The sequence below is a fragment of the Lithobates pipiens genome, unplaced genomic scaffold (assembly GCF_037356315.1).
Source record: "Lithobates pipiens isolate NorthernLeopardFrog02 unplaced genomic scaffold, aLitPip1_a1.2 Scaffold_18, whole genome shotgun sequence".
Classification (NCBI taxonomy): domain Eukaryota; kingdom Metazoa; phylum Chordata; class Amphibia; order Anura; family Ranidae; genus Lithobates; species Lithobates pipiens.
Genome location: NW_027507758.1, coordinates 651,694,570 through 651,715,817, shown reverse-complemented (window position 1 = coordinate 651,715,817; position 21,248 = coordinate 651,694,570). Strand labels below are relative to the sequence as shown.

Sequence of the window (21,248 nt, the reverse complement as noted above, 5' to 3'; positions counted from 1 at the left end):
GTTGGGCTTGGCCCCTTAATTCCAGTGAAGGGAACTCTTAAGGCGTCAGCATACCAAGACATTTTGGAGGCCAGTCACGTTCCTCCACCTCAAACTCGCTCATCCGTGTCTTTATGGACCTTGCTTTGTGCACTGGTCCAAACCATTTGGTGGAGGGGGGATTACGGTGTGGGTTTTTTTTTTTTCAGGGGTTGGGCTTGGCCCCTTAGTTCAAGTGAAAGGAACTCTTAAGGCGTCAGCATACCAAGACATTTTGGAGGTCAGTCACGTTCCTCTACCCAAAACTTGCTCATTCATGTCTTTAAGAACATTGCTTTGTGCACTGGTCCAAACCATTTGGTGGAGGGGGGATTACAGTGTGGGGTGGTTTTTCAGGGGTTGGGTTTGGCCCCTTAGTTCCAGTGAAGGGAATTCTTAAGGCATCAGCAAATCAAGACATTTTGGAGGCCATTGACGTTCCCCCACCCCGAACTCGCTCATTCATGTCTTTATGGACCTTGCTTTATGCACTGGTCCAAACCATTTAGTAGAGGGGGGATTACAGTGTGGGAGTTGTTTTTCAAGGGTTGGGCTTGTCAGCATACCAAGACATTTTGGAGGCCAGTGACGTCCCCCCACCCCGAACTCACTCATCCATGTCTTTATAAACCTCTATTCCAAAAAAGTGCCAAAGAAGCTCATATACCAAATTTTGGCACAGAGCCTGGTGCATTTGGCGTTGCAGGTTTTGCCGTGATTTTCACATGTTTTGATGCTCGACAATTGCGGCAAAATCGCACCACGTTTGGGGTGCCATTAAGAAATAATGACACTGCAAGTGCGTCTTGCGTTTTGCCCTCATTCTGAAGTCGTGGGCAAAATTGCGCGATACGATACACTCAAGTGTGAACGGGGTCTTAAAGTGATTGTAAACCTCAGACATGAAATCTGAACAAAGCATATCTCTCTATTCTTGTCTCAATCCAGAGGACTAAGTGCCATTTCTGTCTGCTGCCTCCTTCCTCTGATCTCTGCATAAATCACTTTGGGCAAGTTTTCTTGACACCAAGAGATTACAGGTGACAGGGGAGGGAGCTCCAGCACGCATCATGCGATTGACAGCCTCAGCTCTGTTCCTGAGTGCAGGGGGTGAGGGGGTGGTGTCTTGTCCCTCCAATCAGTTCTCAGAGCTCTCCTCACTGAGCTCTGCAGAATGTAACTTCAGCCCTCCACCCACTTTTTTTTTCTGACAGCTCAGACAAGCTGATAAAATGCAGCACTGTAGAGCAGAGAAGACTGTAAATTAAACAGGTACAACTTATGTAGAAGTGTTTTATTTTTTTTTTTTTTTATCTCTGTGTATCACCTGAGGCCGGTCACTTCACTGGGTATACAGAAGGGTTTACAACCACTTTAAAGACAATGGCACCCAGAAAAAAACGAAGTCCCTCTATCCTGGACTTGCCCTCGTACCAAATCAGCCTCGTTATTTTAAATTATTTTCACATAAAATAAAATAAAAATGGGAAAGAAGTAAAATAATAAAATGTAAAGTACACAAATAAATACTCCAATTACTCAAATAACAATAAAACCCCAAATACAAAACCATTAAATGCAAATAAATGTAACTTTCCTAAATACGTTCTGGAACATTCTCTAAATAAAGATAACGTTTTTTTTTGTTGTTGCTTTTTTTAGGAAATTTTTACTGAATTCTTCCCGCTCATCCCTATCGGAAGTGCAAGAGTACAACCGAGAGCCGGGCACAGCGTTGGCACCCTATACCAGGATGTTCTGGGCGGGATCACCAGGTATGGTCACTTTTCAAATGATATTAACATGATAAAGCCTGTATGAAAGATAACTGTGTCTGCATCCGGGGGTCCTCCTAAGACTTACTACACAAAGGGCCACACACTGTCCTTCAGACCTGAGGGGGGGGGGGGGGGGTGGGGCTACGACCAGTGGGAGCAAATAAATGGGCAAAGGGTTGGTGATTGTTGGGAGTAAAAAATGACCCAGCAACTATGGTGAGGGAGAGGAGAAATAGTGCCCCATTGTTGGTGTCAGCGGAAAGGACTAGCACCTCCTCATTTGTGTCAATGGGAGGAATAGTGCCCAATCATTGGTGTCAATGGGATGAATAGCGCCCCATCATTGGTGGCAATGGAAGGAATAGTGTCCCATCATTGGTGGCAATGGAAGGAATAGCGCCCTATCATTGGTGGAAATGGGAGGAATAGCGCCCCATCATTGGTGTCAATGGAAGGAATAGCGCCCCATCATTGGTGGCAATGGAAGGAATGGTGTCCTATTGTTTATGCCAGTTGACAGAATAGTGTGCCATGGTTGATGCCAGTTGAGCTATCATTGTCAGTGGAAAGACTGGTGCCCCCCTTATTGGTAACAACAGGAGGAATAGTGCCCCATTATCGTTGTCAGTTAAAGGAATAGAGCTCCATTGTTGGTGTCAGTGGGAAGAATAATGCCACATCATTGTTAATAAGGGGGGAATAGTGCCCCATCATTGATGTTAATAGAACATTATTGGTGTCAGTGGGAGGAATAGTGCCCCATCATTGATGTTAATAGAACATTATTGGTGTCAGTGGGTGGAATTGTGCCCCATCATTGGTGTCAGTTGGAGAAACAGTGCCCCATCATTGTTGGTGTCAACCAAAAGAATATTATTGGTGTCAATGGGAGGAATAGTTCCCCATTGTTGGTGTCAGTGGGAGGAATAACACCCCACCGTTGGTTTTAACGGGAGGAATAGCACTCCGTCATTGGTTTCAATGGGAGGAATAATTCCCTATTATTGGTGTCAGTGGGAGAAATAGTACACAATCACTGGTGTCGATGGGAGGAATACGTCCCCATTGTTGGTGTCAGTGGGAGGAATAACACGCCATCATTGGTTTTAATGGGAGGAATTAGTGCCCCATCATTGGTGTTAGTGTGAAGAATAGTGCCCCATCGTTGGCGTCAGTGTGAAGAATAGAGCCTCATAGTTGGTGTCAGTGTGAAGAATATTGCCTCATTTAAAAAGAAATGGTGCCCCAAAAGGCCGGTTAAAAGCAAAGTGCCCCATTGGGCCTACAGGAAGACCGCCGGTTTACATATTCTTTAAGTACCTGTTAGAAATGTGAAAAGAACGATGGACCTTTCTCTGCTCCCCCCGCCTCCCTCTCTCCCGAGGGTCCCGAAGGATAAATAGCCTTGGTGTCTCCCGGCAAAGTCAACGGCCGGTCACTCATTGTGCGGCAATGATCTCCATTCCACGGCGTTGGAAGGGGCGGCCCTTTCCGTGGAGCTATTTCCGTTCCTCAATGTTCTCGGTCGGCGCACCAAATTTGCTCGGCGTTATTTTTCCTTACAACGCTATGAATAGCCTGTAAATAATGCGTAAATTGCTTTAGGCTCCCGTCTTGGCTGCCTGGCGCTTTTAGAGAATGATGATGTGGCATAAATAATAACAATGATTATAATGATGACAATTACAAGATAAGATCAGCTCAAGCAGAAAGAGGGCGACGTGATTTCATTTCTCCGCTAATGATTAATGATCCCGCTTTGTTTTCCGTCAAAAGTCTTCAATCAGCGGTCACAAAACAACGGAATAATTCCATTGTTTTCTGGTGTCCGCTCTCCATATATATATATACGAGACGATCGACGTAATTAAGAAAAAATGACACAAAATATATAAAAGTGATACACAAAAAAGATCTACAAAACACAATAAAATACTAAATATTTAACCTCTTGAGCTCCAGAAGGTTTCACTCCCTTCACGACCAGCCCATTTTTTTTTTTGCTATTCAGCACTGCGCTACTTTAACTGGCAATGGCGCGGTCATACGACGCTTTTCCCTAAACAAAATTTGTATAATTTTTTTTTTTTTTTTCACGCAAAGAGATCTTTCTTTTGGTGGTATTTGATCACCACTGGGGGTTTTTTATTTATTTTTATTTTTATTATTATATAAACGAAAAAAAAAAAATACCAAAAATTTGGAATCTGATCAAATAATAAGTCCCCCCCCCCAAAAAAAAAATTGACAACCTATATTGGTAATAACCACAATATAGCAGGTAGGTGCTTTAACCACTTCGCATCCAGGCCAATTCTGACATTTCTCTCCTACATGTAAAATTCCTAATTTTTTTTGCTAGAAAATTACATAGAAACCCCCAAACATTATATATGTTTTTTTTTTTTTTAGCAAAGACCCTAGAGAATACAATGGCGGTCGTTGCAACTTTTTATCTCGCACGGTATTTGCGCAGCAATTTTTCGAACACGTTTTTTTTTCAGAAAAAAAACAGTTTCATGCTTAAAAAAAAAAAAAAAAAAAAAAAATGTAAAGTTAGCCCAATTTTTTTGCATAATGTGAAAGAGGAGGATACGCCGAGTAAATAGATACCCAACATGTCACGCTTCAAAAATTGCACGCGCTTGTGGAATGGCGCCAAACTTTGGTATTTAAAAATCCCTGTAGGCGACGCTTTAAATTTTTTTTACTGGTTACATATTTTGGGTTACAGAGGAGGTCTAGGGCTAGAATTATTGCTCTCGCTCTAGCGTTCGCGGCGATACCTCACATGTGTGGTTTGAACACCGTTTTCATATGTGGGCGGGACTTACGTATGCGTTCGCTTCTGTGTGTGAGCTCACGGGCGCAGGGGCGCTTTAATTTTTTATTTTTTTTTATTGTTAATTTTATTTTTAGTTTTTTAGTTTTACACTTAAAAAAAAAAAAAAAAAATTGATGACTTTTATTCCTATTACAAGGAATGTAAACATCCCTTGTAATAGGAATATGGCACGATCGGACATATTTACAGTGAGATATGGGGGGGTCAATAAGACCCCACATCTCACCTCTAGGCTGGGAAGAATTAAAAAAAAAACAAAAAAAAAACGATCCTGGCTTCCTAGCCAGATCGGCGCCGTTCATTTGAATACCGAGGCCGGGCGTGACGTCATAACATCGCGCCCGGCCTCCGAACGATCATAGAGACTCCGGGGACAATCTAGTCCGCCGGAAATCTCTATGGTTACTTGCTGGGGCCGGTGGATCCTGTGACCGTCTCCCCCGATGGAAACGGTGAGTCGGTAGAAGCACCGGAGGGCGGCGGGAGGGGGAGGGGCGTCCCCTCCCGCCGCCCGTAAGAACGATCAAGCGGCGGAACAGCCGCTATGATCGTTCTTATGGTGCAGGGAATCGCCGCCTGAAAACGGCAATATCTGAATGATGTCTGTGGCCTCAGGCATCATTTAGATATAACCACGGAAAGCCCATGACGTCAATAGACGTAGTGTGGGAACCAAGTGGTTAAATATAAATAATGACCACAGGAATATAGAAAACATCAAGAGCTGCTCTAACGGTCCTCTAGGGTTGCTCCGATACCGGTATCGGTGCCGATACTAAGCATTTAGCAAGGGTCGTGCAAATGCGCCGATACCTGAAACCGGTACTTTCCGGCTCTGTTCTTTCAGCTGTCAGCGGGATTCCCCCACTGACTGAAAAAAACAAAGCCGGCAGGGTCGCCGCAAATCCTTGACAACCGATGACAACCGATTCAGCTCTCGGTGAGGCTCCCTTGTGTGACAGCTGAAGTGTTAAAGATGTCCTGGCAACCGGAGCTGTCGAAAAAAAAAAAAAAAGCAACCGGGCAATGTTTATTAACAACATTGCTCAGCCACTGAAACTCTGATGACAACTCTGAAACACACGATTGGAAATTCGGCCAGCAATAGACCGATGAGAGCTTTTGGTTCGGAAAATTGCGACCGTGTGTGTATACGCTCCATCGGACTTTTGCTGGCCAAATTTCCGCCAGCAAAAAGATTGAGAGCAGGTTCTCAACTTTTACAGACGGAAAATGTTTCGATAGGAAATTTCCGATCGTCTGTAGCGATGCCGAGGCGCAAAATTCCTACGCATGCTCGGAAACAATTTGACGCACGCTCGGAAGTATTGAACTTCATTTTGTCGGCTCGTCGTCGTGTTGTACGTCACACCGCGTTCTTGACGGTCGAAAGTTCAGCGAACTTTTGCGTGACCCGTGTGTATGCAAGGCAAGTTTGAGCGGAATTCCATCGGAAAAATCATCATAGCTTTTTTCCGACGAGAATTCCGATCGTGTGCGTAACGCGGCATAATGCCACGTACACACGATCGGACATTTGGCCAGCAAAAGAGCGATGAGAGATTTTGGTCGGAAAATGCGACCGTGTGTAGGCTCCATCGGACTTTTGCTGGCGGAATTCCCGCCAGCAAAAGATTGAGAGCAGGTTCTCAATTTTTCGGTCGGAAAAAGTTTCGGTCGGAAATTCTTGATCGTCAGTACCAATTGTGACGTGCAAAATTCCTACGCATGCTCGGAAACAATTTGACGCATGCTAGGAAGTATTGAAGTTCATTTTGTCGGCTTGTCGCAGTGTTGTACATCATCACCGCGTTCTTGAAGGTCAAAAGTTCAGCGAACTTTTGTGTGACTGTGTGTATGCAAGCCAAGCTTGAGCGGAATTCCATCGGAAAAACCATCCAAGATTTTTCCGACGGAAACACTGGGGTTTTTTTTTACTAAAGGCAAATTGGATGTGCAGTCGCTGTAGATCTGAGGGGGACATGCAAGTAAAATAAAAAACAGAATTTTTGCTTGCACATGATTGGATGGTAATATCAGCAGAGCTTCCCCTAATTTCAGATCTTACCCTCAGATCTACAGTGACTGCACTTCCAAGTGCACTTGTAGTGCAAAGTGGATTTGCCTTTAGTAAATAACCCCCAATTGTTTCTTTTTGTATCTTTCTGTTTCTTCTTCTACAGATCAAAGGGAGGAACTTCCCTCTGCAGATGAAGACAGTTTAACCGCTTGCCACCTGCCCACCATCATATGACGGCCGGGCGGTGCGGCTCTCATTCTGGGCGGGCCTCATATGACGTCCGTACATTTAAACAGGGCATGCGAGGGATCGCGTGCACGCAGCCCTGTGCTGTCGGTGGCGGCGTCTCACGGAGACAACGCTCGTCATCGAGGGGGGTGGACAGCTATTGGGCATGGATATTTACCACGTGATCGGCCATGATGAAGTCACGGCCGATCACAGATGGTACCTTCCCACTTTGCACGGTGCATGCATGCGATCTCGCTGTGCATGCACGCCGGTGGCAGCATGTTCCCGGGAACGCTGCTCATTACCGACCCTGGTAAACAGCCATTGGCCGGCGGCTGTTTACCAGGTGATCGGTTGCGATTCTTTCACAGCCGATCACTAAATGTAAGCACAGAGCGGTAAGGAGATGTTACTGGGTTCTCCTTCTCACACACCGATCGTGTGTGAGAAGGAAATTGTGGTAACATCTCGTTACCACTTACAGTGTACACCAATTACACTGATTGCCCCCCCTCCAATAAAAAGGACCTGTCACCACCCATCAAAGTACATGTCACAATCCATATGAGTACCTGAGTACCTGTCACAGTTCATCCGAGTATCTGTCACAGCCTATCTGAGTAACTGAGTACCTGTCACTGTTCATCTGAGTACCTGTAACAGACCATATGAGTAACTGTCACAGCCCATCAGAGTACCTGTCACCAGCCCATCAGAGTCCCGAGTACCTGTCACCTGCCCATCACAGTACCCGAGTACCTGTCACCTGCCCATCACAGTACCCGAGTACCTGTCACCAGCCCATCACAGTACCCGAGTACCTGTCACCTGCCCATCACAGTACCCGAGTACCTGTCACCTGCCCATCACAGTACCCGAGTACCTGTCACCTGCCCATCACAGTACCCGAGTACCTGTCACCTGCCCATCACAGTACCCGAGTACCTGTCACCTGCCCATCACAGTACCCGAGTACCTGTCACCAGCCCATCACAGTACCCGAGTACCTGTCACCAGCCCATCACAGTACCTGAGTACCTGTCTGCAGCTCATCAAGTTACCTGAGTACCTGTCTCCAGCCCATCAGAGTACCCAAGTACCTATCAGCAGCCCCCGCTTCATAGAATATACGTTGGGGTGTTTGCTTTCCAAAATTGGCTTATTTTGTGGGTAATTCCACTGTCCTGGTGCTCCAGGACCTTCAAAAGTGTGATAGGTAGGAATGAAATCAGATGTGTAATTTATGCTCCTAGAACGCCTGAAGGTACTACTTAAATGTTGGTCCTCTGTATGTGGCCAGGCTGTGTAAAAGTCTCACACATGTGGTATCGCCATACTCGGGAAGAGTAGCAGAATGTGTTTTGGGGTTTAATTTTTGCTTTATACATGCTATGTGTTAGAAATATCTTATAAATTGACAACTTTGTGTAAAAAAAATGTGTTTTATTTTTTTTTCCCACATTTTCCAAAAACTTCTGGAAAAGAATAAACCATTTAAAAGACTCATTATGCCTCATAGAATATACATTGGGGTGTTTGCTTTCCAAAATTCAGTTATTTTGTGGGTAATTCCAAAGCCCTGTTGCTCAAGGACCTTCAAAAATGTGATAGGTAGGAATGAAATGAGATGTGTAATTTATGCTCCTAGAATGCCTGAAGGTACTACTTCAATGTTGGCCCTCTGTATGTGGCCACGCTGTGTAAAAGTATCACACATGTGGTATCACCATACTCGGGAGGAGTAGCAGAATGTGCTTTGGAGTGTATTTTTTGCTATATACATGCTATGTGTTAGAAATACCTTATAAATTGACAACTTTGTGTAAAAAATAAAAATGTGTTTTCATTTTTTTTCCACATTTTCCAAAAAACTTCTGGAAACAATTAACCATTCAAAAGACTCATTATGCCTTATAGATTATACGTTGTGGTGTTCGCTTTCCAAAATGGGGTCATTTTGTGGGCAATTCCATTGTCCTGGTGTCTCCAGGGCCTTCAAAAGTGTAATAGGTGGTTCAGAAATGAGATGTGTAATTTATGCTTGTAGAGAATGCCTGAAGGTGCTACTTCAATGTTGGGCCTTTGTATGTGGCGATTTTATCGATGTAGCTTCGTTATTGGATGTGGCACAACAACTCCACACAGTCTTGCCAAATTACACCGTGTTTAGAATATGGTGATAGGACAAGCAAGGCACAAAGCAGCACAGGTTCCATGGATCCAGGTTGTGATAGTTACCCATGGAGATGGTCAGTAAGGACTGAATCTAGGCAGCAGATAGGAGACTCACAGGAGTCCAGAGGAGGTTCTTCAGCTGGCAGCCTATATACCCATGGTGGGATGATATAGGGCAGGTCTGGAAGGCAGCAGTGTCATGATAGAGGCCAAGCCAAGGTCATGCACAGGTAAGTGGTATAGAGTGAAGAAGAGAGGTTGTCTGAAGCCAAGCATAGGTCATGCACAAGTGAGTAGTTCAGCTGGGGATGAAAGGGAGGTCAGGAGCTAAGGCAAGGTCATACACAGGTAAGCAGTGCAGCTGGAGATGAAAAAGAGATAAGGAGCCAAGCCAAGGTCATACACGGGTGAGCAGTGCAGATGGAGATGGAAGAGAAATCAGGGGCCAAGGAAAGGTCATACACAGGTGAGCAGTGCAGTTGGAGAAGGAAGAGAGGTCTGGAGCCAAGGAAAGGTCATACACAGGTGAGCAGTGCAGATGGAGAAGGAAGAGAGGTCAGGAGCCAAGGAAAGGTCATACACAGATGAGCAGTGCAGCTGGAGATGGAAGAGAGATCAGGAGCAAAGGAAAGGTCATACACAGGTGAGCAGTGCAGTTGGAGAAGGAAGAGAGGTCAGGAGCCAAGGAAAGGTCATACACAGGTGAGCAGTGCAGCTGGAGATGGAAGAGAGGTCAGGAGCCAAGGAAAGGTCATACACAGGTGAGCAGTGCAGCTGGAGATGGAAGAGAGGTCAGGAGCCAAGGAAAGGTCATACACAGGTGAGCAGTGCAGTTGGAGATGGAAGGGAGGTCAGGAGCCAAGGAAAGGTCATACACAGGTGAGCAGTGCAGTTGGAGATGGAAGGGAGGTCAGGAGCCAAGGAAAGGTCATACACAGGTGAGCAGTGCAGCTGGAGATGGAAGAGAGGTCAGGAGCCAAGGAAAGGTCATACACAGGTGAGCAGTGCAGCTGGAGATGGAAGAGAGGTCAAGAGCCAAGGAAAGGTCATACACAGGTGAGCAGTGCAGTTGGAGATGGAAGGGAGGTCAGGAGCCAAGGAAAGGTCATACACAGGTGAGCACTGCAGTTGGAGATGGAAGGGAGGTCAGGAGCCAAGGAAAGGTCATACACAGGTGAGCAGTGCAGTTGGAGATGGAAGGGAGGTCAGGAGCCAAGGAAAGGTCATACACAAGAGACAAATGGAAGCAGGGTCTTCCAAGGTCAAAATCAAGAGTCAGGCAGATAGAATTTCGTGGGCAAGCCAGTGCAGGTGCATTGGCTATGAAAAATATACTTTTTGTGCAAGTAAACACAATGTTATACCCAATTTTGTTTGGTAAAATATAAGATTGGGCAGATGGAAGGTACTCTTCATGGAGACATTCAGGGCATATCCTATAGAAAAATATGCTGTGCATTTTTTATTTTTTTTTATTTCAGAGGTTTTCAGCCACTTTTACGTTACTTTAAAATGACATTGTTACCTTATTTTTGTTATTTTGTTTATTTATTGTATCTGTTGGTTGAAGTTGGGAACTATGGGGGGGGGGGGGTGCAGGATCCCCTGAGTCAATAATGAGCGGTCTTAGCAGGGGATGCATCGGCGCGGTGCGGCTGGATTCGGCTACTTTTTTTTTTTTTTTTGTAATGCCTTTAAATGTTCTAATTGCATTTTTGGAGAGCTCATTTTTTCCCCCTGATTTTTGGCAGCTGCTGCGATTCCCTCGGCGCAGATTATCAACAAAACACGGTATCCATCTCCACTTCCAGCTCATGAACTGGTGTAATAGCGGCTCTGATGTTCGGCGGATGAGGAATAGAAAATGTGTTTATGAAAAAATGGTTCTGAGTCATAAAACCGCCGGTCCCTCTTCCCAACATTCGGCGGCACCGTCTGCTGCAAATAAATAGCGCTCCCAATGGTCCTTTGCCTTGGAGCTCAGTCCTCCTGTCCCCGTTTCTTTCTTTTGCTGTCCCACATTTTGATGCATAGCTCTGCAGAGATAAATGGACTCGTTAAAGTAGATGTAAACACTAAGAGGTGTGTTTATTAAAAAAAAAAAAAAAAAAAAAAATTGCAGAGCTAGTCATCCTGTGCAACTCCATATACATTCAAACATATACTACATATACTGTGAATGTTATGAGGCTATTTCCCTCTAGGTCGAATGTTATTTATTTATGCTGAAGAGAGTGAGTCAGAAAATACCACATTGTGGCCACTAGATAAGTATTTATTTCCTGTAATCATCAGCTCCATCTAGTGGCCATGATGTGGTATTTTCCCAGTTCACTCTATTCTGTTTAAAGAATAACATTCAACCTGGAGAGAAAATAGCAGTGCTAAATCTAGCAGATCTGATCTGGGGGGGTGCAGGGAAAAGTCATATTGTCAGCACTGTGTGCGAGTCACTGACAGTCTGTCACAGTCTGTGAGAGAGATCCAGGGTGCCCATATTCAACGTTTACCGGTCGTGATTCTGTATCGCGAGTCAGGAGCAGGAGTGGTGCAGGAGTGATCAGGGGACACTAATATGCATTAGGCTTTTATCAGATTAGGATGAAAAAACAGAACCTGCGCCCTTTTATATCAGGTGTTCCTATCCCCATCATAGTCCCACCTTATATCAGAGTACCCCTTTTAATCAGGGTTCCCCTCTACATCAGGGTCCCCATGAGATTTCCCCCCTTACATCAGGGTCTTTAGCAGAGACCCCCTAACATCGGGTGTCTCTACCAGAGTCTCTCCTTACATCAGGGATACTATCCAAACCCTCCCTTAAATCAGGGTCCCCATGACAGTCCCCCCTTACATCAGGGTCCCCATTAGAGATCCCCCATTACATCAGGTGTCCCTATCAGAGTCTCTCCATACATCAGGGTCCCCATCAGAGATCCCTACACCGGGATCCCTATCAGAGCCCTCCCCCCTCCCTATCAGAGTCATATGAGAGCCCCCCCCCCAACGTCAGGGTCCCAATGAGATTCCCCCTTTACATCAAGGTCCCCATCAGAGTCCCCCCCTTACATCTGGTGTACCTATCCGAGTGTCTCCTTACATCAGAGTCCCCATCAGAGCCCCCCTTACTTCAGTGTCCCCATGAGATCCCTGCCCCCCCTTACATCCAGGTTCCCAACAGAGACTCCCCTTACAGAACATTAGGTGTACCTATCAGAGTGTCTCCTTACATCCGGATCCCTATCAGAGTCTCCACTACACATCTGCTCTCCCTATCAGAGTCTTTCCTTACATCAGAGTGTGCCTTTATATCAGAGTCCCCATCAGAGACACATCAGGGTCCCTGTGAGATTTCCCCCCTTACATCAGGGTCCTCATTAGAGACCCCCCCCATTACATCAGGTGTCCCTATCGGAGTCTATCCTTACTTCAGGGTCCCCATCAGGATCTTTATAAGAGCCCCCCCCCTTGCATCAGGGTTCATATGAGAGCCCCCTCCCCTAACGTCAGGGTCCCAATGAGATTCCCTCCTTACATCAAGGTTCCCATCAGAGTTTCCCCCTTACATCAGGTGTACCTATCAGAGTGTCTCCTTACATCAGGGTCCCCACCAGAGCCCCCTTTGCATCAGGTATACCTATCAGAGTGTCTCCTTACATCAGGGCCCCCATCAGAGCCTCTCTTGCATCAGGGTTCATATGAGAGCACCCCCCTTACGTCAGGGTCCCCAAGAGATCCCCCCCTTACATCATGGTTCCCTTCAGAGGTCCCTACATCAGGATCCCTATTAGAGTCTCCACTTGCATCAAGGTTCCCATCAGAACCCCCCCCCCCCCCCCCCGCCGTTACATCAGGTGTACCTATCAGAGTCTTTCCTTACATCAGGGTTCCCATCAAAGTGACCCCTTATATCAGGGTCCCTATCAGAGTCTCTCCTTACCTCAAAGTTCCCATGACAATCTCCCCTTACATCTGAGCCTCCCATCTGAGACCCCCTTACATCTGAGCCTCCCATCCGAGACCCCCTTACATCTGAGCCTCCCATCAGAGACCCCCTTACGTCTGAGCCTCCAATCCGAGACCCCCTTACATCTAAGCCTCCCATCCGAGACCCCCTTACATCTGGGCCTCCCATCCGAGACCCCCTTACATCTGAGCCTCCCATCCGAGACCCCCTTACATCTGGGCCTCCCATCCGAGACCCCCTTACATCTGAGCCTCCCATCTGAGACCCCCTTACATGAGATTTTCCTATCAGAGTCCCCCCCGCTTACATCAGTGCCCTCAAACAGAGTCCTCCCTTACATCAGGGCCCTCAAACAGAGACCCCCCTTACATCAGGTGTCCCTTTGAGGGTCTCCCCCTACTAGTGTCCATATCAAAGTGCCCTCTTCCATCAGGGTTACCATCAGAGTTTCCCCTTACATCGATTGTCCCCCTCAGACTGACTCATGGATCAGTGGATGGACTCTCAGTCAGAGACCTGGGGGAGGGAGGGGGGCAATTATAATCTGGGGGTAGAGGAACACAGCTCACCCTAGCACCCCTATAGACCTGGCCCTGCAAAATAGTGTAATAACATTGGTTTGTTGCCCCCATTCACACAAAACAAGTATACCCCCCGAATGAATGACATGGCTTCGCCTTTTTATCAAAAAGTAATTCAAATATTAGTTTTCACCTTTAATTTCATCCAATGTAGCATCTCTTTGTAGCCGCTTCCCGTCTTCATACACTTCAGTGATGGCTTCGAGGAGCTTCTCATGGTGGTGAGAACTGAATGTGTCACATATGTTGGAATGGCCACTTGTAATCCCCTTTGAAGGCCGTGTGACAGGACAACGCCGGAGCACTGTCCAGAGATCAGGACCAGATAACGGGAAGTGGCGGCTGGTTCTAAACTTTTTTTGGGGGGGGGGCTGTCAAACAAACCCCCCCCCCCAGGTCGGCACTCACCCCTCCACCGCAACTTAACTTGGTTAACCCGGTCTTCTTTAGATCCGATTCCTGTCCTGGTTGGTCTGGAGAAGAATACGGAAACCAATAGCGAATATTGATTCGTTAGTGTCCCAAGTGGGTGGTATAACTGCGCCCCGAGCCCAACCTTTTTCAAGCCAATTAGAGCCTCGGGCTCTAATCATGTGGTTGGAAAAAAAAACTCAGAGAAATCTTTGCGTCTGGCGCCCCGCATGCAAACTAAGGGGGGAGGGGGGCGGTGCACAGACTAGGGGGTGGGGGAAGAGTGCAGACTGGGGGGGCACACAAATGAGAGGGGGGCAGTGTGCAGACTAGGAGAGGCAGTGTGCAGACTAAGGGGGGGCGCACAAACTGTAGGGGGCAGTGTGCAGACTAGGAGTGGCACACAAACTAGGCGGGGCAGTGTGCAGACCAGGGGGGTGCAAAAACTAGGGGGGCAGTGTGCAGACTAAGGGGGAGCACAAACTAGAGGGGGGCAGTGTGCAGACTAGGGGGGGGGCGCACAAACTAGAGGGGGGCAGTGTGCAGACTAGGAGTGGCACACAAACTAGGGGGGGCAGTGTGCAGACTAGGGGGGACGCACAAACTAGGGGGGCAGTGTGCAGACTAGGGGGGTGCACAAACTAAGGGGGCAGTGTGCAGACTAAGGGGGCGCACAAACTAGAGGGGGGCAATGTGCAGTCTAGGGGGCGCACAAACTAGACGGGCAGTTTGCAGTCTGGGGGGGCGCAGAAACTAGAGGGGGCAGTGTACAGTCTAGGGGGGCGCACAAACTAGGGGGGGGGCAGTGTGCAGACTGGGGGGGTGCATAAACTAGAGGGGGCAGTATGCAGTCTAGGGTGGGCGCATAAACTAGAGGGGGCAGTGTGCAGTCTAGGGGGGTGCAAAAACTAGGGGGGCAGTGTGCAGTCTAGGGGGGTGCACAAACTAGAGGGGGCAGTATGCAGTCTAGGGTGGGCGCATAAACTTGAGGGGGCAGTGTGCAGTCTAGGGGGGGTGCAAAAACTAGGGGGGGGGCAGTGTGCAGTCTAGGGGGGGTGCACAAACTAGAGGGGGCAGTGTGCAGTCTAGGGTGGGTGCACAAACTAGGGGGGCAGTGTGAAGACTAGGGGGGGCAGTGTGCAGAATGGCGGGGGGGCACAAACTGGGGGGGAGGTGCGCAAACTAGGGGGGGCACAGTGTGAAAACTAGGGAGGGAGCGGCACACAAACTAAGGGGGGTGGCCGCGCGCAAACTAGGGGGTATGGCACCCCTGCTCCCAATTATGGACCGGCTCACCAGGGATACTTTCAGTAATTCTGTAGAATTAAAATTAATAATAATTTAAAAATAGACTTTGAAATGACATCAGCATATTAAAGCTTAGGTGAGAATTTCTCGTTGGTTTTACCCGTCCATCTATCCTCTAGATTGGGGGCGTCAAACTCAATTTCATCGCAGAAAACATCAGCATTATGGCTGCCATCAAAGGACCGGTTTCAGTTATTAGATGTATCTATTCTAAATAGTAATAAACGATTGCCTCTGCACTCACAATGCACACCCATAGTGTTGCTTCGGGGGGAGGAGCTGGGGGTGGAACTGGGAAGCAAAATGTGCAGGGTCTGGAGGAGGACCAGAGGATGCTCAGCCCAGGGGATGCAGAGACAAGAGGGTGCTGCGGCTGCATGGTGAGGTGCGTTATTTGTAAGAGGCGTTCCGTCCTCCTCTCTTCTGCTGACTGCCGAGACAGGGGGGCAGAGACTGGACCTTCCGCAGCTGCATGCAGTAGCGCAGGATCTGTTGGAGGAGTTCTGTCTTCTCAGTGGCGTTGCTATGGGAGTGCGCCCCACACCGGGGTGACACCTGCCAGAGGTTGACACCTGGCTCAGACTGGAACCAGTGCAGCATTGAGAGGGGTGCCCTCCATTCCCCCGATCCCTTCCCAGCTCCACCCATCCCCCGCTCTGATACCTGCTCCAGCCATCCCCCCTGATCCTGATCAATCCCGGCTCCATCCATCTCCTTGATCCCATCCTGGCTACATACATCCCCCCCCTGATCCCATACCTGCTCCATACATCCCCCCCTGATCCCATACCTGCTCCATACATCCCCCCCTGATCCCATACCTGCTCCATACATCCCCCCCTGATCCCATACCTGCTCCATACATTCCCCCCTGATCGCATACCTGTTCCATACATCCCCCCCTGATCCCAAACCTGCTCCATACATCCCCCCCTGATCCCATACCCACTCCATACATCCCCCCTGATCCTATCCCTGCTCAATTCACCACCCTGATCCCATACCCACTCCATTCATCACCCCTGATTCTATCTCCATGCCATCCACCCCCCCGATCCCATCCCGCTCCATCCATCCCCCCTGATCCTATCCCCATGCCATCCACCCCCCTGATCCCATCCCGCTCCATCCATCCCCCCTGATCCTATCCCCATGCCATCCACCCCCTGCCAACTGCTGAGACAAGGTGGTGGCAGAGATGAGAGGGGATGCCAGAGCTGCAGGAGAGGTGTGAGGGCCACATAAAATGGCATGGAGCCCCAGATTTGGCCAGCGGGCCTTGTGTTTGACAAACGTGCTCTAAGCTATTATTTTCTGTATTAATGTATTATGCTAAGACCTGTTGGGAGCAACCTGAGGAGAGCAAGCTAGAATAAAGGCTTTCTGTAGTATTTTTTCATGCTCTGCTGCTATAGCCATGCATAGCAAGGGAGATCAGACTACACAGACAGCTGAAGAAGTCAGAAAAGGGAAATCCCCCGCTTTCCCAGCATAGACGAACCCATCTGGTTTAGTCAGTTATACAGAGGCAGCCAACAAGCATACAAGCCACGCTTGGCTTGTTAATGAATCATTTCAGCATGGCTTGCAGACATCTCATGGATGGCCCAGCTTTAAAATAACTCTTTTGCTGCCGCTGGCGTGTCCTACAAATTTCATCGCTTTGAAACTCTTAAAACCAGCTCACGGCAAAAGCAGCTATGGGCCTGTTCCTATTCGGTTCACCAGGCTCCCAGCTATTTAATTAAATTGATCCAGACAGCCGTAAAGCCACCTGATCACTTTTACAGGATTCACAGGGTACTGCAACCAACCCCCCCCCCCCCCCCCACACACCCACACCCACCCAGGTTGTTTCGGAACTCTCACACTTCTCCTGAGAGCCCAGGACCACAAACAAAAACTCTCAGGATGGTGAGCAGGAGGTCATCGATCATTCTGAGCACTTCCGGGTTCAGGGCTGTCCAAATTCTGGCTGAAAATTGGGTAGAAAGTGAATTAAGCATAGTCTGTTTATACATAATGAATAGTAGCCGGTGAAGTGCTCTACTATGAACCAATGAGGAGGAAGGTGGGTAGCAACATACATGGGTAGAGAGAAGATGGGCGAGGACAGCTGTGAGAGTGTATAATAAAGGGAGGACATCAAGGAACATAAGTTGTGAGCACTTTCAGGTTCAGGGATGTCACAATTCTGCCTGAAAGAGAATTAAGCCCGGTCTTTTTGTATAAAGAATAGTAGCCAGTGAAGTGCTCTACCATGGACCAATGAGGAGGAAGGTGGGTAGCAACATATATATGGGTAGAGAGACGATGGGTGAGGACAGCTGTGAGATTATGTAATAAAGGGATGACATCAAGGAACATAAGTTCTGAGCACTTCCAGGTTCAGGGATGTCACAATTCTGGCTGAAAGTTGGGTAAAAAGAGAATTAAGCATCGTCTGTTTGTATAAAGAATAGTAGTCGGTGAAGGGCTCTACTATGAACCAATGAGGAGGAAGGTGGGTAGCAACATATATATGGGTAGAGAGATGATGGGAAAGGTCAGCTGTGAGAATATATAATAAAGGGAGGACATCAAGGAACATCTGTTCTGAGCACTTCCGGGTTCAGGGATGTCACAATTCTGGCTGAAAGTTGGGTTAAAAGAGAATTAAGCATAGTCTGTTTATACATAATGAATAGTAGCCGGTGAAGTGCTCTACCATGAACCAATGAGGAGGAAGGTGGGTAGCAACCAGGGCTGGTGCTACCACTAGGCAAACTAGGCAGCCGCCTAGGGCGCACTGCTACCTAGGGGCGCCCGGCGGCTGGTTTCCCTCCACGTTTGCATGCTCTGCAGGCTACAGCATCTAACTCAGTCTGACCGGTAGTGTAATTAGAGGTGCTGCACAGCACTGGAGCCAGCGCTAGAGGAAGCAGAGCCGATGCTTCCTGTATAGCAGAGCTTTCTGTCACATTGGCAGGGCAAAGGGGTGGTGTCAGGAGTGGGACTAATAGGGCGCAAAATTAGATTTTTGCCTAGGGTGTCAAAAATCCTTGCACCAGCCCTGGTAGCAACATATATATGGGTAGAGAGACGATGGGTGAGGACAGCTGTAAGATTATATAATAAAGGGAGGACATCAAGGAACATAAGTTCTGAGCACTTCCAGGTTCAGGGATGTCACAATTCTGGCTGAAAGAGAATTAAGCATAGTCTGTTTGTATAAAGAATAGTAGCCAGTGAAGTGCTCTACCATGGACCAATGAGGAGGAAGGTGGGTAGCAACATACATGGGTAGAGAGAAGATGGGAAAGGTCAGCTGTGAGAGTATATAATAAAGGGAGGACATCAAGGAACATCTGTTGTGAGCACTTCCGGGTTCAGGGCTGTCACAATTCTGTCTGAAAGTGAATTAAGCCCGGTCTGTGCTTGATCAGCTGGGGCAGGGAAGATGTTAGGGATCAAAAATAACCCTGATGTCTGTATAAAGAGGACCTGGGTCAGGGGTCAGGCTCTTAGATCGGTAGCTATAGCAGCAGAAAGGCTCCTACCAACCGGTTGGATAAACGCAGCAGGAGGTCACCCTGGCAGATGACTCTGGGCCACCCGAGGTGCAGGGGTCTAAGCACTAACCAGTGTTCACCAGAGCTCCTGAGGATAGGTATGGGTTTTACTGCGTGTTAGTCCCGGATCGCGGTCCTTAGGATTGCCCCACCAGGAGGTGAGCAAGCCGGGGTCCAGTAGCACATAAAGCCGGTATGGATAAAGCAAAAGCTTATTCAGTAAACAAGCCAAAAGGGCGGTATACAAGCGGTTGCAGTTTGGGATCAAGCAGAAGCGTAGTCAAAGAACAAGCCAAAGGTCGGTAACTAGAGGTGGTGAAGATATGGACAGTTGCAGGTACGCAAAGGAGCAAGATATCAGCTGGAAAGAGCACAATAATCTGGCAAACGGGAAGCGCAAAGGCGAGGCTTAAATTGGAAGATCAAGGGAGGAGCAAAGAGTTGAAGGTTCACCGGATTGTCCAAGTAATCAGACAGGGAGCTGTCCAGCATCTCAGGTGGATCGGCAAGGAGAGCTACTGCTGGAAGTCATGGGACCAGATCCCGGGGCTGACAACCTGTCAGCTGCCCAATGCTATCTTATAGTGGACTTGTTAGCCCCTCTGTGATAGCAATAAAGTTAGGTTGTTAAAAACAAAACAAAAAAAAGTGCTAAAAAAAAACTAAAATGTAATTAAATTAGCATAGAAAAAAAAAAAAAACTGGAAAGTACCTGCACTGCCCCACAGACACACACGCTTGTGTATGCAAATGATGATTAGGCAACATACATCGGATATCGGGGTAAGAAAGTTCTAGGTCTCTTATTTATGAAGAAACATGGTCTATAGAGGACTGTGCATTTGCACCCCCCCGGGAACAATTTATTACTCATAATTACTAAATGCGCTTATATTGTATGCAAAACTTTTAAGACTTTAAAATAACCGCCGAATACATCAAATAAAATAAACAGAATCTTCCTATTAGCTGAAGCAGACCCGTGTTTGAAGTCCAATGAAGGCTAATATCATATATCTGGCTCGGCCTACGCGTTTCGTAGCGGCTTCTTCAGGACAGAAAATGTGCTTTCACACTGGTTCTAATGATAAAGCAAGATCAATCAACAAAAAAAAAACAGTAGATTTTTAGCGAATCAGTTTGGAGTTAACGATAAATAACAGACGTTACAAACTATCAAGGACCCCACACCACTTTGATAGCAATAAAGTAAAAAAAAAAAATGTTAAAAAAATTATTACATAAAACAAATACATAGAGAATAAAGCACCCCATAACCCTCCTTATACACCCCACATAAAATGTGCAGCGTAGGGCAATTTTGTGTATGTAAATCAATTGCGCCTTACTTACTTTGCACCTCGCAAATGTCGGTCAGAATGAGAGCAATAGTTCTGGGGCCGTAATTTACTGTTAATTGTAAACTAATGACCTGCAAAGGCTTTTGAAGTCTTGTCTTTAAAGGATTTTGCGTATTACATTTTTTTTTTGCAATTTCATGGATGTGTGCAATTTTACAGCTTGACATGTTTGGTATCCATTTACTCATCACAACCTAATTTTTTTAATAATTTTTACCAAAAAAATTGGGTGTATATTGTTTTTTCTTTTTTTTTTTCCACTAATTTTTATTTTCGTGTATTTTTTCCCAAAAATATACATTTGATAAATAGCTGCACACATATTGTGCAACATAAAAAAAATGTAGCTACCGCTATTTTATTCTCCGGGTTCTTTGCTTCAGAAAATATATACTTTTTGTGGGTTTTACAGTAATTTCTAGCAAAAAAAAAAAAAAAATGCATTTTTTTTATATGCAGTGGTAAACAAGTGGTTAAAGGTTTATTTGTAAATTTGAAAAAAAAAATGTAAATTGTGCCCATTAATAAGATGATTTACAGGAAGACACGGGGCAGGAGAAGATCTTCCCTCCAGAAGCAGAATTCTTCTGCAGACAGTTGACTTTCTAATGCGATTGTGAATGATATTAATAGCCATTGTACACAATTCTAATTTTAATTAGGAAACCGGGCCCTCCGCTATCGGATTTCAAGTTTTCACTTGAAAACAGCTCGCCTCGGGGTACAAACATTTGGCGCCCTAGATTCAGACGGATCGCAGTGCATATTAATCTGCCATTTCTCTCTGCCTTTTTTTTGTCTTTTGTTTCCTAATTGCCTATCTGTTTTGGCCACATGTCTCCAATTCTTGTACACCGCAGCAGATGTGTCGTTGCATACTAAAAACATGAATTTGAGAAGAATCATCCACATCGGGGCCGATAATCAGGTATTCTTTCCCGACAGCACAGATCTCATTTGGACCATACCATGCATGAAGCTCTGGCTGTGCGCTGCCTTCCC

General features: G+C 46.8%; 1 protein-coding gene across 3 annotated transcripts in view; it reads left to right on the top strand.

Moving 5' to 3' along the window:
• The first annotated feature begins 1,676 nt into the window (after nt 1-1,676).
• LOC143989333 (leucine-rich repeat and fibronectin type-III domain-containing protein 2-like) overlaps nt 1,677-21,248 on the top strand; it is a 737,371-nt gene continuing 717,799 nt past the window's right edge. For all 3 annotated transcript variants that reach the window (XM_077489421.1, XM_077489420.1, XM_077489422.1), the window contains exon 1: nt 1,677-1,793. The gene's annotated coding sequence lies outside the window, so the exon portion shown is untranslated. The remainder of the gene's footprint in view (nt 1,794-21,248) is intronic.